The 18589-nt window shown below is 42.2% G+C and overlaps 1 pseudogene; it reads left to right on the forward strand.

Annotated features, from left to right (window-relative positions):
• The first annotated feature begins 2941 nt into the window (after window positions 1-2941).
• Window positions 2942-5634, forward strand: LOC147002030 (E3 ubiquitin-protein ligase RNF19A pseudogene; annotated as a pseudogene).
• The last annotated feature ends 12955 nt before the right edge of the window (window positions 5635-18589 follow it).

An 18589-nucleotide genomic window follows, 5' to 3' on the forward strand; every position in this document is an offset into this window, starting at 1 on the left:
TACTTTCTATTCTTCCTTCATCTACAATGATTCTGGTGCATCAACATAGTGGACCTAGAGGATGTCATGATCCTATGCATCACTATCATTACATCTCATGCAATGTTTACTTCCACCGAGAATTGTATTCGAAAGCAAGAGAAACAAGTTCATGCTCTTGGGATTGTCTAGCCCTACCACATACCATAATGATTGGTGGAAGCTGTAAGTTGAACATCACTAGAAAGACAAGGCTCCTGAAGCCTAAGTGCTGTCCTACAAGATGAAGTAGCTGTTTTGAACCGGTGACCAACAGATGGCGCTGATTCCCATATACAACAAACACAACACTCAGATCCTGGAAGCTAAAATGCCTGATCACCAACTAAGGAAACTTAATACATGTTGGCATTGAATTTTAGCAGTCTGGGGGCAGTGTCAGACAGATCTCTGTGAGTTGGGCTAGGCTTTTCACCACAGAGCAAGACCAGCCATAGCTAAATAGATAGTGAGAGCCTGTCTAAAACCAAAACAAAATCTTAATTTTCTCTCTCCAATATCCTTAGGCTCCTCTGATTTAGAGACCTTTGCCTCTGGCTCGTTCTAAATTCTTGCTTGAAGAAAGGGGCTTGGGTTCAAGTTTGGTGTGGAAGGTGAGCCTTGTGGCAAGACAAGAGGAAAGGGGGTCAGAGATAAAGTAGGTAACAAGGATGTGACAACTGTGGGCAACTGCAGCACAGTCTTAAGAGAACCCTGCGTGAAATGGGTAAGAAGCTTTAGAACTGTCCTTTTGGAGGCTGAGAGGGCAGGCAAGTTGTGTGTCCATCAATTCCATTTCATAGGACATTAGCTATCTGACATTTTGAATTATAAAAGATGTGGCTCACAGACTTAACTGCCCATTCCTCAGGAATTGCTTCTCTAATATTTTTCCCCTGTGCTTTTTCCTAACTCAAGAAACTACATTTTTCAGGCCCCCTTTCCAAATGCCTTCCAGATGGGTTTGGCCAATGCAGGGACTCAGAGTACTTCTCTCCCTTGCATCCTCCCTCTCGCCTACCTCCCTCCCTCCCTCCCTCCCTCCCTCCCTCCCTCTTTCCTTCCCTCCACAGCAGCATGTCTAGTAGCCCCTCTGTTCTCCCATTGTATCCATTTCTCACCCGCAGCACTAGTTTTCTAGCAATGCCAGTTTACAACTCAGATAATGGCACCTTCACCTGCCTGCTGTCTCTCCATTCCTAAGGAGCACCGGCTCCTTGCAGGCACTGGTCTGAGATGTGTCTCCTTGTCTGTTTTTTGGCTTTTTTGCTCTTCCATAAGCTGATATAACAATGCCTTAAATTTAATTTCCTTCCGTTCAGACCTATAGTGGATTGTGTTCTCATGATGAATCTAGTTCACTCCTAACCTAATGTCAATCCTGGCCTGTCTGGTTCTTCGGGTGTATATCAATCCCTCACGAGGCAGCCTCAGAACACCAAGAAGAATTTGAGCCAGCATTTATTATCTTAACGGTGGATATAGTCAGAATAGATTGCCAGAGATGATGAAAATAGCCACTAAAATAGGAGCTGTGTGTGTGCTCCAATCAGCCCTAGTTCCTTATAATTTCATAACTCTATTGTGCTGTACCAGAACACAACAGAGTAGAAATGAGGTTCATCTGAATTAATAATTACACCAAATGCAAACTACATACCGATTTCAAAGCCTTGGGACAAAAAGTACACCGCCACAATAGATTTCATATCAAGGTCATTGATGGTGTTTTGGATATATTAGATTAAATGTACTCTATGAATAAAATTAAATTTACCTGTTTCTGTTTTCTTTTTAAGTCCTCACATGTGCACACTTGTGTGTGATTGTGTGTGTGTGTGTGTGTGTGTGTGTACGCGTGCGCCCTAGAGATTGAATTCAGCTATCTTCTTCAACTGCTCTCCACCTAATTTTTGAGAGAGGCTCTCACTGAACCTAAAGCTTGCGTATTTGGTTAGACTGCCTGGCCAGCAAGTCCCACAGGTCCTTCTGTCTCTGCCACTCCAGAATTGGGATTGCAGGTATAGGTCACCACAGCCAGCTTTTATGTGTGAGCGATGCTCCATTTTTAACTTAGGTGCTAGGGATCAACCTCACTGTTCACTGACTCAGCATCTTTCTACCTTATTATTATGGCTCCTGGATAAATTAAAATCGCACACATAGACTTAATATCATAGTTCCACTGTACAGCATTGGTTTAGAGGCCAAAAAGGGCCTTTAAAGATGGTAAGAACTGAAAATAGCCGAGACAGAAAAGAATGGTAGTTGGCTGAATAATGACCTCCAAAGTTATCCCGGTCCCTAGAACCTGTGAATGTTACAATGTAAGACAGTAGAAATTCATGATTCTCTACATAATGCTTAACTGTGAGTCTAGCAGAAGGCAAGGGGAGATTGATACAGAAAATAGGATTTTTTTTTTTTTTACTCAATCAATGGTGAGAGTTGAGGTAAGAATCAATACTGAATGCATGAAATACTGAGGAATGGTTCTTAGTCACACAGGGCCTATGAGAAATGAATCTCTGGAAGCTGTAAACCACAGGAAGACTGATTCTTCCCGACAGCTTCCAGGGGGGATACAGCCTTGCCGAATTGCTAATTCTGACTCAGGGAAATTGATTCAGACTTCTCAAATCTAGGACTATAAAAACAGAGATCTGGAGACTGGCACTTGCTGTGTTGGTTCTGGGCTGCGAAGGTCAGTCCCAAAGAAGTCACTGAGTGGAGTTCCGGAAAGCAGTGACTCGCTCTCCCTCTCTTGTTCACTGGCAACCGTTCACTGGTAGCTCTCGCCCTAGCTGAGAAGGTTCCGCGCGGGGCATGCTGAAGGGCTGTCCTCCTCCGTTCTTCCTCCTTTTCTGCCTCCGCAGGATGGACCTGCTCGCACAATGCCCCTGAAGACGGATGAGTCTTCTCTTGAACTTTTTCAAGTTCTCTGAAGAAGCCAATGGGATCTTTTTTACATCATGACTTCATCTGAATGCAAGAACACGAAATAAGTTTTAGTTTTAAAATGACTCTGACTCAGTTCTGATGAGCATTTTAGACATGAGTTTACATCAGCAAATGGGTTCAGAGAGAGATCTTCAACCTTCTGCTTCATCTATGAGCTTGCCTTGTGTCAAAAAGGCACCCAAACAGAGAAGAATTTCAACAGGCTCTCTTTTTCAGAGGAAGATGGACAGCAAACAAAAATCAAGGGAGCTCAGTGGTGGGGTGGAAGCAATGGCAAGTATTGAGAGGATACATTCTGAAATGTGTGCTGATAAGAACTCCAATTTCTCAGCAAATACCTCTTCTGACAATGGACTGACTTCCATCAGCAAACAAACTGGAAACTTGATGGACTGTCCTTTGTACCTTTTACAGCTTTCTCAAGACAGATTTTCTGATATCATGACATGTCACCATAGATCTTGTGTGGATTGCTTACGACAATACCTAAGGATAGAAATCTTTGAAAGTCGAGTTAACATCAGTTGTCCAGAATGCACTGAACGGTTTAATCCCCATGACATTTGCTTGATATTAAGTGATGATGTCTTCATGGGAAAATATGAAGAATTTATGCTTCGACAGTGGCTTGTTGCAGATCCTGACTGTAGGTGGTGTCCGGCTCCAGACTGTGGATACGCTGTGATAGCATTTGGATGTGCCCGGTGTCCACAATTAACTTGTGGGCGAAAAGGCTGTGGAACAGAGTTTTGCTACCACTGTGAACAGATCTGGCATCCCAAACAGACCTGTGAGGCTGCTCTCTGGGAAAGAGCCCAGCGTTTATGCTTAAGAACTATACGCTTTTCACCTATTAGTTACAGACAGGAACCTAGAGCAGCAGCTGATGACATAAAGCCATGTCCACGATGTGCTGCTTATATAATCAAGATTGAGGATGGGAGTTGCAATCATATGACATGTGCTGTCTGTGGTTGTGAGTTTTGTTAGTTGTGCATGAAAGAAATCTCCAATTTACATTATCTAAGTCCCTCGGGTTGTAGTTTATGGGGGAAGAAACCCTGGAGCCGAAAGTAGAAAATCCTGTGGCAGCTGGGAACCCTTGTTGGTGCTCCCGTAGGGATTGCTCTCATAGCTGGCATTGTCCTTCCTGCCATGATCATTAGCATTCCTGTGTATGTGGGCCTCAAGATTCATGATTGCTATGAAGGCAGAGATGTTTCAAAACACAAGCAGAATCTGGCCATAGCAAGTGGTATTACCCTGTCTGTAATCGTCTCTCCGGTGGTAGCTGCAGGGACTATAGGCATTGGTGTTCCTACCATGCTAGCTTATGTCTATGGTGTGGTCCCAATTTCCCTCTGCAGAAACAGGGATTGTGGAGAGTCTGCAGGAAATGGGAAAAGAGTAAGGGTTGAGTTTGATGATGAGAATGACATAAACGTAGGTGGGACTAACACAGCCGCGGATACAACATCAGTAGCAGAAGCAAGGCACAACACTAGCATAGGAGAGGGAAGTGTCAGCGGCCTGACTGGCAGTTTGAGTGCAAGTGGAAGCCACATGGATGGAATAGGCACTATTGGCAACAACCTGAGTGAGACAGTCAGTACCATAGCCTTAGCTGGAGCTAGTATCACAGGCCGTCTGTCAGGAAGTGCCATGATAAACTGTTTCAGCAATTTGCAAGTTCAAGCAGAGTTACAGAAAGAAAGGTGTAGTCTCAGTAGAGAATCTGGCACAGTGAGTTTGGGAAGAATTTGTAATAACGGCAGCACCAAAGCAATGGCAGGATCCATTCTGAACTCCTACATCCCTCTGGACAGAGAAGGGAACAGTATGGAAGTGCAAGTGGATATTGAATCAAAGCCATTCAATTTCCAACACAGCCGTGGAAGCAGCAGTGTGGATGACAGTGGTGCTGCCTGAGGCCACATGGGCAGGTCATACAGTGGCTTGCCTGAAGGTAAATCCAGTGCTACCGAGTGGTCCAAGGAAGCAACAGGAGGAAAAAAGTCAAAAAGTGGTAAACTGAGGGAAAAGGGTAACATGAAGATCAATGAGACCAGAGAGCACATGGATGCACAGTTGTTACAGCCACAAAGCACACACTTAAGTGAGTTTGATGTGCCATCCCTGAGAGACAACATGCCTTCTGTAGCAGTCTCCCACTGCAGTCACTCGTCTTACTTGAAAAGCATGAGAATGTCTTATAGTCACCATTCCAGGGGTTGTCATGCCCACTTCCCAGCTGTGAACACCCTTCCTGAGGTAGAAAAGGATGGGCTGAAACATTCACCACACCAGTGCAGCAGTGCTCTGCTTTCCAAAACTGCTTCCTGTTCAGAAGTCTCACAGTCCATCCATGCAGCAGACGAGCATGGCACCAACTGACGTTTGGGGAAGCTGATGGTGGATGGTGATGCACTGAGAGAGACAAACAATAACCACTCACACCAGACAGCAGACTTGAAAGTTGCTGTCCACACTACGGTGTAGGCCCATGAATGCTGCAGAGTAAGGACCACTGAACAACCTTGTTGGGAGCTGGTTGAACCATCTGTGACTGTTAATCTTAAGTTACCAGCAAAAGCCAGGTTTTATAATTGTAATGCAAATACAATTTATATGTCTAGCAAAGCATTGTGTTTCATGGTGGTATTAATTACCAAATTATGACATGAAGGCTTTAAAGTGTTCGTACCAGAATAAAACACTGCTTGATGCACATACAGCTGTATTGAGATAGAAAAATGGTTTAATTTGTAATCATGAGACACTAACACTGTTCTATGGCATTGTTAAGGAAAATGGAGGCTTAGGGGTAAGTGGTTAGTGACATTTTATTGAAATCACTAAAGGATGGAACTTGGCCGATTACTCGGTATATGACCCTCTTGATAACATTACTCTTCATAACTGAGCTGAAATTTCATTTCTTCATATGCAATGTAGATATCAGGCTTAATGCTGCCCATTGGTAACCATTCAGATACTTAGACACTTGGGCAAGATCAGGACAGTTTTGCACAACTCTGAAGCAGAAACACTTGGTACTGTTACATATCTCTAATGTGGTTGTTGCCATTTTAGAAGAAGAAGGTAAGAGTAGGTAACTAAGGGACTGACATCAGCAGAAGACAATCCTGTTAGGATGTAAGTATTACTGTCACCTGTCACTGAGGCAAGTTAGTGCCCTTTGATTCTTGATGCCTTTGAGAGGGACTGGATTTTATGAGCCTCCTCATTTGAGGATTTTGCTCTACCATTTCCCATAATGTCTTCTCTAGTCACCTAGGATAATATAGACAAATACAGCAAATAGGTAAACATGAATGTGATTATTAACTACACTGAAAAACTATTCACCTACAAAGACACATGCATCCTTTAGAAAATTTAACATTACACAACCTCAACTTTTAACATGAATATCTTTTTGAACCATGAAATCAAAACAATGCAGAGCTTGCACCAAGCTTACATAAAAGGTCAATGTGTGGCTTTGTTTCCTTTTGCTTTTCTTTACAGGAGATGTTCAGCTGACACGAGCAGAGGTTGGCCAAAATACTGCCTGCATTACTGACTTCCCACACAACTCTCATGACAGACTGACCTCATAGTGGTCAAGTACTCCACCTTAGGTGTTTCCTCTAAGTGTTACCATTATGGTGCCTCTGAGCATTTTCTTTTGATAAAGAAGGAAAATGTGCAGGCTACAATCCTGTACTGTCATTTTCCTCACTGCTTCCATTAATCTGCTTAGATACCACTAGTTCTTTTAGCTGATACTGCTCATTATGGTGTTTGTACATTTGTTTGCATTCTAATTGTGTTCAGTAATGAGTGTGCAAACAGGAGACATGAAATGAATGTAAATAATAATGAAAAAACAAAGCCAAACAGAACAAAGATCTGGGAGTGTGGCTTAATAACAAGACACTTCAGCCTAGTGTGCCCGAAGTTGGAGTTTGCTATATACTCCACACCCCCACCCCATCTACACACAAATGCCATGCAGTTTAAGGTAGTAACTTTCTTTTAACTTCTTATAGCAGCCAGAGGGGACCTGTAAAGGAAACGTGTGTGTGTGTGTGTGTGTGTGTGTGTGTGTGTGTATTAAACCCACTGAACAACTTACTCCTCTTTACTATTTTTTAAAGCAGAATTACTTATCTTTATTTCATATGTATAGGTGTCTTGCATGAATGTATATAAGCTTACGATATGCTTGCCTGTGCCCATGGAAGCCAGAAGAGGGCACTGAATCCCCTGAAACTGGAGTTACAGACAGTTGTGAGCCTCTATTTGGGTACCAGGAATGGAACCCAGGTTCTCTGCAAGAAAATCAAGTGCTCCCAAACACTGAGCCATCTGCCCACCCCTAGTTGTTACCATTTTAAAAATAATTTTTAATTTAATTTTCTTATTGTGCTTAAAGATGCATAACAAAACTTTAACTATCTTATGTGCACAGTTTTGGAGGCAATAAGCACACTCTCATTGCTGTGTGGTATGCTACTATTGTCAAATTCTAAAAACCTCAATATTTCAAACAGAAATGTGGTGACAATTGAATAATACTTACCCTTTCCCTCCCCTAGCCCACTTGTGGTGGTTTAAATATGCTTGGCCCAAGTAGTGGAACTATTCATATGTGTGGCCTTGAGTGGATGTGGATTTAAGTGGGTGTGGCCTTGTTGGAGTAGGTATGGCCTTGTTGGAGTGGTTGTGGCCATTGTTGAAGTGGGTGTGGCCCTGTTAAAGTAGGTGTGACCTTGTAGGAGGAAGTGTGTCATTGGGGAAGTGGGCAATGAGCCCCTCCTCCCAGCCACGTGGGAGCTAGTCTTCTCCTACTGACCTTCAGATGAAGATGTAGAATTCTCAGGTCCCCCTAGCACTCACAAGTTGGCTCAAGATCATCTGTAACTCAATTTCCAGGGGATCCAATGCTGCCTTCTGGCTTCTGTGGGCATTAGACAGATACATGCACATAGGCAAAACATTCATATATATAAAATGAAAATAAACTTTTTTAAAGTATTAAAAACTATAATTCAGGATGAGATAAGGTGTCACCCCACTTAGAATAGCTATTATTAATTAATTAATTAGCTAATTAATACTGTTGAGGATGTAGACAATGAATATAAATTAGTCCAACCACTTTGAAAAGCAGCATGAATGCCCCCCCCCAAAAAAAAACCCTAAAAACTACCATATTGTCCAGCTGTATCACTGCTGGTCATTCATACAAAAAAAAAAAAATGAAGTCAAACATACAATAGAATACACTTGCGAGTCCATGTTTAGTAAGGTGCTATTGTGGAAATTAGCATTGTGTTGGTCAGCAGATGAACGGATAAATAAAATAGAGGGAGTCGAGTATTAGTCATCCATAAAGGAAAATAAAATCTTATATATTTAGCAAATAGGATGAGATGGTGGGAGTTGTCTTAAGTAAAATAAACCGGACATACAGATTAACAAATTTCATGTGTTCTCCCCTACCTGTGGAAACTATAAAGAGGAAAAATGAAGGATCTGACTAAAAGTAGAAAAGCAATTGCTAGATCTGAGAAAGGTGTGGAAATGGTGGATGCTATGTGAGCTTTCCTGGGGAGACATGAGCAGATCTCTATACATTCCAGCCAGAGCACCAATGTGAGACCTAAGAAACAACTCCTTCTGAGTCCAGCTTGGTGATGCACATCATTTCTTGGGCTTACTTACAGGAGCACAGGTAACCAAAAATTCTACCCAACATGGGGACAACTCACAAAAGTTGCATCCGTGGGAGCCTCTGCCCTCCCAATCTCCTCTCCTCCAGCAACTGCTGTTATCGTATAACCTCAAGGAGGGGCCTTGAAATTGCTTCCCAGCTTCCTGAATTCTTGGAGTCTCCTTGCTTCTTGGAAGGTAGGTTACGATTTGGAGGAGATGGTTACTGTACTGGCTATTTTTGTGTCAACTTGACACAGCTGGAGTTATCACAGAGAAAGGAGCTTCAGTTGAGGAAATGCCTCCATGAGATCCAACTGTAAGGCATTTTCTCAATTAGTGATCAAGGGGGAAAGGCCCCTTGTGGGTGGGACCATCCCTGGGCTGGTAGACTTGGGTTCTATAAGAGAGTAGGCTGAGCAAGCCAGGGGAGGCAAGCCAGTAAAGAACATCCCTCCATGGCCTCTGCATCAGCTCCTGCTTTCTGACCTGCTTGAGTTCCAGTCCTGACTTCCTTTGGTGATGAACAGCAGTATGGAAGTGTAAGCCAAATAAACCCTTTCCTCCCCAACTTGCTTCTTGGTCATGATGTTTGTGCAGGAATAGAAACCCTGACTAAGGCAAATTGGTACCAGCAGAGTGGGGTATTCCTGTGACAACCTGACCATGTTTTGGGGAGGACTGTGGAAGGACTATGGAACTTTGGGCTTGAAGTTGTTGTTGTTAAGAGCTCTGTCAGATGTTGTGTAGGAGCTTGGAAGATAATGTTGAGAACAGTGCAGTAGATGGAGGTCTGGTTTGTGAAATTTCAGAGGGAAAATTAAAGACTCTTTTCAGGGCCATTGCTGTCTTGATTCTGTAGTTCTGGTTAGCTGGGGCTGAAGAATCAGCTGTGGTTAACAAGATACCAGAACTACTAAAGCAAAAACTTTGCATTACTGGGACTATTGATGCTGGTTAGCTGGAGCTAAGAAATTAGCGGTGATTAAGAAGAGACCAGCATCATTGAGGTGACATCTTCTGGGAAGTGTTTTCTGAAAGCACAAAGAGGCTGTGTTCCAGAGATAGCCAAGGTTGTACTCCTGCTGCAGTGGGACTTGGTAATATGTAAGGGTCACCCAGGTGGTACTGGTTTTGAAGGCATGAAGGGGTCACGCAGAGCAGCTGAGGCTCGGCACTGTGAGAGGCCATGGAAGGCCATTGGTGAAGGTGCAGCCTCAGTTGCAATTGAAGGCCCAGGACTGAAGGGGTAATGCAGTATTTTGGAGATGCCAGTACCACGAGATGACCACCAAGAGCAGCAGCAGCAGTGGAGTACAGGCATCTGGAGCCCAGAGGACGACGTGTGTGCTACAAAGGGCATGGCTGGAGAAGTGACCCAAGCCCTTGGAGGAGCCCAGAAGATCGTGAGTTGGATCCCAGACGTTGGATGGTTGGAGATTGATTTTTGCTTTGATTGTGACTGTGCCCTGATATTTTCCCTCTTGAAGGAAGAAACTGTTTTAGTGGAGCCCACAGTTAAGAGACTTTTAATTGTAAAAAGACTTTGGATTTTAAAAGAGATGGATATTTTAAAGAGATTGAAATTTTAAGAATATGTAAAGACTGTGGGACTTTTAAAGTTATTTAGATCTTGGGGATGAATAAGAATGTAAGGGTTGAGGTTTATTGGGTGATGTGTTTGTGTGTCAAGTTGACAAGGGGTCAATTGTACTGGCTATTTTTGTGTCAACTTGACACAGCTGGAGTTATCACAGAGAAAGGAGCTTCAGTTGAGGAAATGCCTCCATGAGATCCAACTGTAAGGCATTTTCTCAATTAGTGATCAAGGGGGAAAGGCCCCTTGTGGGTGGGACCATCCCTGGGCTGGTAGACTTGGGTTCTATAAGAGAGTAGGCTGAGCAAGCCAGGGGAGGCAAGCCAGTAAAGAACATCCCTCCATGGCCTCTGCATCAGCTCCTGCTTTCTGACCTGCTTGAGTTCCAGTCCTGACTTCCTTTGGTGATGAACAGCAGTATGGAAGTGTAAGCCAAATAAACCCTTTCCTCCCCAACTTGCTTCTTGGTCATGATGTTTGTGCAGGAATAGAAACCCTGACTAAGGCAGTTACTGAATAGTTTTGAGAATAGAAGAACAGTATCTGGACATGATTAATTGACAGTGTGTGAGCACAATACAATATCATAATAGTCCCATTGATTTGTGCAATGAGAAATAAAAGAAAGCGTGAACAAGAAGATTCTGAGGTCCAGCCCCCTGGTATAATTTAATTTCCATATTTCCACTTCCAGTTCTGATGCCTCTCTCCTATTAAGTGGAGAGCAGGTGAGAGTGTGTTTAGTCAGGACAGGTGAGATAGCTCTCACTTGATACGTAAACTCCGAGTAAAGACGGGAAGTCATACTTTTGGAGCAATCTAACACGTTCTATGCAATTCTAAAATAGATGCCACACTCCCAGAGTTCAGGTGGGTCCAGACTCAAAAGACCAAGACCTAGCTCTGCATAAATCCAGTTCGAGATCAGCCTGGACAATTTAGCAAGACTGTCTCAAAATCAAAGACAAAACAAAACAAAAATGACTAGAGGTACAATTCTCGGACAGAATGCTCTCCTGGCTAGCACAGGAGGCTCTCAATCCAATCCCCAGGGCTGAGAAACAAAACACAAACAAAACCAACCAGATAGATCCAGTTGTAATAGTATTTGTGGTAAGAACCAGAAAACCACAATGGGGAAGACAGAAGGTGAGGAGAAATGTGTTAAGCAAAATTGACTTTGTACAGAGATGTTCAGGGATGAAATGTGGATATTTCCCAGCCTGAGGAGGGCATGAATCCTTTCCCTCCAGGTGGGGAGCTATTGAGTGTTAATGGCTGTTGGGGGTTAAGAGTCATTTTGCCTTGAGAAGTGTAAGGTAAATTGTATTGCTAAATTGTTCATGATGAAATAAATTACCCTCCACACATGCAGTCAAGCAGTCCTAACTCAGCTCAATGGGTTATTTAAAAAAGAAGAAGAAAACACGAAAGGAGGACGACTACGTTGGGAAAAGAGGAGGTCCACAGAAAGTAGTAAGGTCATAAGCTAACAGGGGATGAATACGATCAAAATACATAAGATGCACGTATGAAATTTTCAAAGACTGAATAAGAATTGTTTTCAAAAGCAATGTGGACATGTACTGAGAATGTGCGGAGTGTTTCTAGGCCTCTTAGGTCAGTCTGGTCCATGTTCCCCTGCATCGATACTAGCTTCCTAATATCCTGTTATCACCAGCTGTCATCTATTTTAGTATGAGGCTTATCTATCTGATATGAACCTCCCCTACCCAAATTCACGTGGAAATTTAATTCCCTAAGCAGCATTGTGTTTTAAAAGGTGGCACCTTTAGGAGGTATTGAGTCTTGAGGTTCTACCCAGTGAAAGCTATTGTGTACCTGTGAGGACTCAGCATGCCTGGCTCTCGCACATTGTGCCATCTTGGAGGCAGAACAGTCCTCCCTGGATACTAATTCTGCTGGCACCCTTAACTTTAGACTGCTCTTCTTCCAGAACTACAAGACATACATTTCAGTCCTTTATAGATATAAAAAAGTATTCCTGGCTCAGGTTTTTAGCTACAGCATCATCAGTGGAGCACACACACACACACACATGCAAACACACCCAGGCATGCATGCACACACTATACACAGCACACTCTGGTCAGTTATATATCAAGTGTGATTAGTAATTACTACTGAGGATGAGATGTCTTGCTTAAGCTACATTGTATAGCTTTCTTTCTTTGTTCTCTTATTGCCATCTTTTGTCATCTTCTACCCCCTTCTTTATCACCTATTTTCCTGCTAATTAGATTAACTAAAGCTTCAAGCACCTGTGTTTAAAAGCTATAGGATTAGATTCTTGGGGCTTAATAAAAGCACAGGGATAAAGGGAGGAGCCTAGGGAGGGAGCTAGACAGCTTGAATATGAGGCTCACAATTAAGACTATCGTACACTTTATCTACTTCCAAATACTATACCTTCTGAGCTATTTTTGAGTGTGTAAGGTGCATGATTAATAATAACAGGTCTGCTGGAATGGCTATAGGGAACAAGGTGGGAAAGATACTCTAATTACTACTGACTTTAGAGCCAAAGATGGACCAGTGAAAGTGGCCAGGGACCATAAATGTGAATTGCCGGAAATAGGGGAGGAAGCTATCATTACATTTGACTATTGGGACAGATCTGTGTTTAATTTGGGGGAAATTTTTATTTAGTGCAAGACAATTGCTTTGAATTTCTTTGAAGTATTTCTAATGGGTTATTGTGATTTTTATGGGTCCTTATACTCCCTTGGATACTCCTTAGAAATGAACCTACTTTCTGAGCATCATATACACCTACCGCTTAAGTATGTTCTGTCATCCTCTATGACTCCACCATAACCCTGGAATTCCTTCATCTCCTTTTCAAAGACTGACAAAAGACTTAACAACCAAGAAAATCCCCCTAAAGATGTGATCATTCAGTCTAAGTTGCTTGCCCATTTCACATGCTTTCTCTATTCCTTTGTTCTTTGTGTATTCCATCTGGATAGATGTAAACCTACTGAGCTTGTTGGCTTTTCTGCTTAGCTTGTTTATTGTGCCAAATCTCATTCATTCTGGTGGAAAGGCCCCCCATAAACATAAGCAGCGTACATGCCACATGTCCAGTACACATTGCTTTGTTTTAGAAACCACACTTTCTTGTAAAGCACAACGTATCAAACTCAAGAAGTAAGAAATCCACAAATGTCTTTTCTGAATCATACAGTTAACTCTAATACACATCTCTAAACCAATGCCAATAGAGCCAGACTCACTCACTCACACAAAAATGTAGAGAACTTCTCTTATTGGTAATGCTTTTTAGAGAAATCACACAATTTCTGACCTCTAGCTTCCCACAGCTTTGCAGCCATGTTGATGCTCACAATAAACTGCTAAATGCCATAGCAGAGGAACGTGTTAAACAAACAAACAAACAAACAAATAGAAGAGAAGACCTCAGAGGTCAACAATTTTGCATCCCAGAAAGTTGAGGGTATCCTTTAGGAAACACGAATAGGGTCTGGAAGACAGAGGTGTTCTAGAAGAAAGAAAGACTTGAACCTTCTATGGTCCAGAAACCTCAGCATGACTAGAAAGTGTATTCCTCACTGGGAGTAGTGCGTGCTGCAGATAGGTTTTTAAGTGGAGTTATATAGTGGCAGAGACAGGGAGCGGATGCTTGGGTTTGATTCCAGAGTATCTGTAATGTTTCTCTTTTCTAAATAGTCTTTTTATTTTTGAGAGTATGGTGTAAATTACATTTCTCCTTTTCCTTTCATCCATTCAAACCCAATCACCTACTCATCCCTGCTCTCTTTCCATTTCACTGGCCTCTTTTCTCTAAAACGTTTTATGACATCATACTGCTTACTGCTTTACCTGCTGTGTGATGCCATCCGTATGAAGTTCAAGGAAAAGGACCATTTATCCTTGATGAAATAAGCTATCCTTCTCTCTTCTCCTTCCGCTGACTGAGAGTTCTCTGTGTTGCCCAGGATGTACTTGAACTCAGGTGAGTCTTCTCCAGTTACCTGAGCCTGCAGGATGTGTCTCGGGATGCAGATATTTTGGGAAGAGAGAGACTCAGTGCCAGACAGATTTCACAAGTGTACATACACCTCAAAAAAGAAAAAAACTTTACTTCCCAGGAATAGTGATTCATGCTGCAATCCCACCTGAGAGGCTGAGATAAGAAAGAGATTTGCTATGAGTTTGAAGGCCAACTTGCCTTACTATCTTATAAAAAAAGAAAGAAAAGATTCACTAAGTTGCATCCTTAATAGTTATGTACTTTATAATACCTAAATGCATCCTAATAAAAAAGTAAACAAAAGAATATTGAAAATTAACTTCTGTGTTTTTATGTTTTTTCACAGGCTACATACTTGAAAGATATTTTTTCTCTAAGGAGAACTAATTACATGCAAGTGACAAAAGATTAGTTTGATGTCTCTTGAATGTACTTTTTTTTTTTTTTTTTTTGGTTTTTCGAGACAGGGTTTCTCTGTAGAGCCCTGGCTGTCCTGGAACTCACTTTGTAGACCAGGCTGGCCTCGAACTCAGAAATCCACCTGTCTCTGCCTCCCAAGTGCTGGGATTAAAGGTGTGCGCCACCACCGCCCGACTTGAATGTACATTTTTACTGTACTCTATTTCCAAACAATTCTCAAAAAAAAAAAAAAAAAAAAAACCCTGTATTTATGGATCTAAGAGGTATAGAGTTGCCTAGGATTTCTTCAGGAATCTTTAACTTTTTCTTCTGCCTAGATCTGTCTGAAACTCTGATGAAAGCAAAGCCTGAGAGTTTCCATCCAGAAATGCACACAGTCATAGAACTCTGCATAGGGTTTGGGAATGAGCACACTCCTGAATCCTGTACAGAGAGCCCTTTAGTGCCCAAAGACTTCAAAATGAGGTCTCCCAAGTTACCTTAGCCTCTCTCCTACATTTGAGGGAGGGGGAAAATAGTACATAAGAAAGACAGAACCTAAGTGTTCTAATGTCCATTTATACTAATACTTCATAACCGCTTTAAATTCCACTAGCTCTCTGGGTCCCCACATCTCCATCTGCTGAGTCGGTGAGTTTAAAAAAAGAAAAAGAAAACTCTCCAAAACTCCGTATCCAATCCCTTCTGATTGAATTGATCAGAAGTCTGTAATAATTTACCTTTTACTTGAGATAATCTGTCCAAAACAGTTCCTTACATTAAGTAAAATTATCTTATTTTTCAGACTACCTCAAAATCCAGAACTGAAATAAAACATAATATGACACAAAAGTGAAGGTTTTATTCCTTTAATGATGCTGAATCTGAAGTGTTGCCTGTATTTACACTCTGCTCTGGTATTTAAAATGCTGCTTTATACTGGTATTTATCTTTGCTCTAAAAACCTTTGAATGATAGTTTTTGGCCAAACATAAGATTCCAGTCTGAGGTAGATCAATGGAATAGAATTGAAGACCCAGAAATGAACCCACACACCTATGGTCACTTCATCTTTGACAAGGGAGCTAAAACCATCCAGTGGAAAAAAGACAGCATTTTCAACAAATGGTGCTGGCACAACTGGTGGTTATCATGTAAAAGAATGCGAATTGATCCATTCCTATCTCCTTGTACAAAGCTCAAGTCTAAGTGGATCAAAGCACTCCACATAAAACCAGAGACACTGAAATTTATAGAGGAGAAAGTGGGGAAAACACCCAAAGATATGGGCATAGGGGAAAAATTCTAAAACAGAACAGCAATGGCCTGTGCTGTACGATCAAGAATCAACAAACAGAACCTCATAAAATTGCAAAGCTTCTGTAAGGCAAAAGACACTGTCAATAAGGCAAAAAGGCCACCAACATATTGGGAAAGAATTTTTACCAATCCTAAATCTGATAGGGGACTAATATCCAATATATACAAAGAGCTCAAGAAGCTGAACTCCAGAAATTCAAATAACCCCATCAAAAATGGGGTACAGAGCTAAACAAAGAATTCTCAACCGAGGAAAAATGTTCAACATCCTTAATCATCAGGGAAATGCAAATCAAAACAACCCTGAGATTCCACCTCACACCAGTCAGAATGCCTAGGATCAAAAATTCAGGTAACAGCAGATGCTGGTGAGGATGTGGAGAAAGAGGAACACTCCTCCATTGCTGGTGGGATTACAAGCTTGTACAACCACTCTGGAAATCAATCTGGCGGTTCCTCAGAAAACTGGACATAGTACTACCGGTAGATCCAGCAATACCTCTCCTGGGCATATACCCAGAAGATGTTCCAACTGGTAATAAGGACACATGCTCCACTGTGTTCATAGCAGTCCTATTTATAATAACCAGAAGCTGGAAAGAACCCAGATGTCCCTCAATAGAGGAATGGATACAGAAAATGTGGTATATTTACACAATGGAATACTACTCAGCTATTAAAAACAATTAATTTATGAAATTCTTGGGCAAATGGATGTATCTGGAGGATATCATCCTGAGTGAGGTAACCCAATCACAAAAGAAGTCACTTGATATGCACTCATCGATAAGTGGATATTAGCCCAGAAACCTAGACTACCCAAGATACAACTTTCAAAACACAAGAAAATCAAGAAGTAAGACCAACTCCTGGATACTTCATTCCTCCCTAGAATAAGGAATAAAATATCCATGGAAGGAGTTGCAGAGACAAAGTTTGGAGCTAAGATGAAAGGATGGACCATCCAGAGACTGCCCCACCCAGGGGTCCATCCCATAATCAGCCACCAAACGTAGACACTATTGCATACGCCAGCGGAATTTTGCTGAAAGGACCCTGATATCGCTGTCTCTCGTGAGGCTATGCCAGTGCCTGGCAAATACAGAAGTGGATGCTCACAGTCATCTATAGAATGGAACACAGGGCCTCCAATGTAGGAGCTAGAGAAAGTACCCAAGAAGCTGAAGGGGTCTGCAACCCTATAGGTGGAACAACAATATTAAGTAACCAGTACCCTTAGAGCTTGTGTCTCTAGCTGCATATGTAGCAGAAGATGGCCTAGTTGGAGGCCCCTTGGTCTAGCAAACTTTATATGCCCCAGTACAGGGGAAAGCCAGGGCCAAGAAGTGGGAGTAAGTGGGTGGGGGGGGGGGGGGTATAGGGGACTTTTGGGATAGCATTTGAAATGTAAATGAAGAAAATATCTAATAAAAAAAATTCCAGTCTGGCCCAAGAAATTTTTGTAATCATACCCACACAGTTTTCAGTTTGGAACAGTATTCCTGCTACCAATCCAATAGTTATAAGATGTGAAAGACAAGCCGGGCGTGGTGGCGCACGCCTTTAATCCCAGCACTCGGGAGGCAGAGGCAGGCGGATTTCTGAGTTCGAGGCCAGCCTGGTCTACAAAGTGAGTGCCAGGACAGCCAGAGCTAAACAGAGAAACCCTGTCTCAAAAAAAAAACAAAAACAAAAAAAAAGATGTGAAAGACAACCTCCTCCCTCAAAAAAAAAAAGTCCTTTTCTATTTTTCTATATAACTATCCTTCCCCCCCCCCGATGAAATTACATTATTTAATTCGTGCTTTACAACTACTTAAATGTCTCCTTAAAAAAAAAAAAAAAAAAAAACAGAAAAGAAAAAAATGTTGCCTATTTTATAAAAGCTCAAAGAGATTAAGGGCCCAAATACTTTAGCCAGGTCATATGAATTGAACATCAGATGCAAACATTTGGCTGCAATTCCTGATACTGTATTTCCTATTTTTCTATACAACTATCCTTCCCCCCACCCCCACCCCCCCGATGAAATTACATGATTTAATTCGTGCTTTACAACTATTTAAATGTCTCCTTTAAAAAAAAAACAAAACAAAAGAAAAAAATGTTGCCTATTTTATAAAATGCAAACATTTGGCTGCAATTCCTGATACTGTATTTCCTGCTGTGGAGAAATTAACTAAGGCACACTGAAGCCTGGGAAATGGATACTGCTGGTCTGTTCCTCCTGCAAAGATTTCTTTGAGATACAATACTGTGCTGTTTTGCACCAAAATCTCCAGGCTCTCTCTCCCACTGATGGAAGCCAGGACAGACTCACGGAATGGCCAAAGAACTTCCCGCCATGAATGAGACTGAAAGGAAAAGGCAAAGTGTTGTGGAATTGGGGCTATCTTCTCAAGGGTATGGCGGCAAAGGTGAAGGGGCCCGCAGGGGTCCCGCGGCCCCAGCAGCTGGCTCGCCTGCGGATTCTAGTAGGAGGCAATAGCAAGGTCCCGCCCCCCAGGGTAGCACGACCCAATCAGCAACAGGTATAGCGCTCTGGACCCGCCTCCGCC

This window comes from Mus caroli, unplaced genomic scaffold, assembly GCF_978045245.1.
Source record: "Mus caroli unplaced genomic scaffold, Mus_caroli_1 scaffold_11, whole genome shotgun sequence".
NCBI classification, from domain to species: Eukaryota; Metazoa; Chordata; class Mammalia; order Rodentia; family Muridae; genus Mus; species Mus caroli.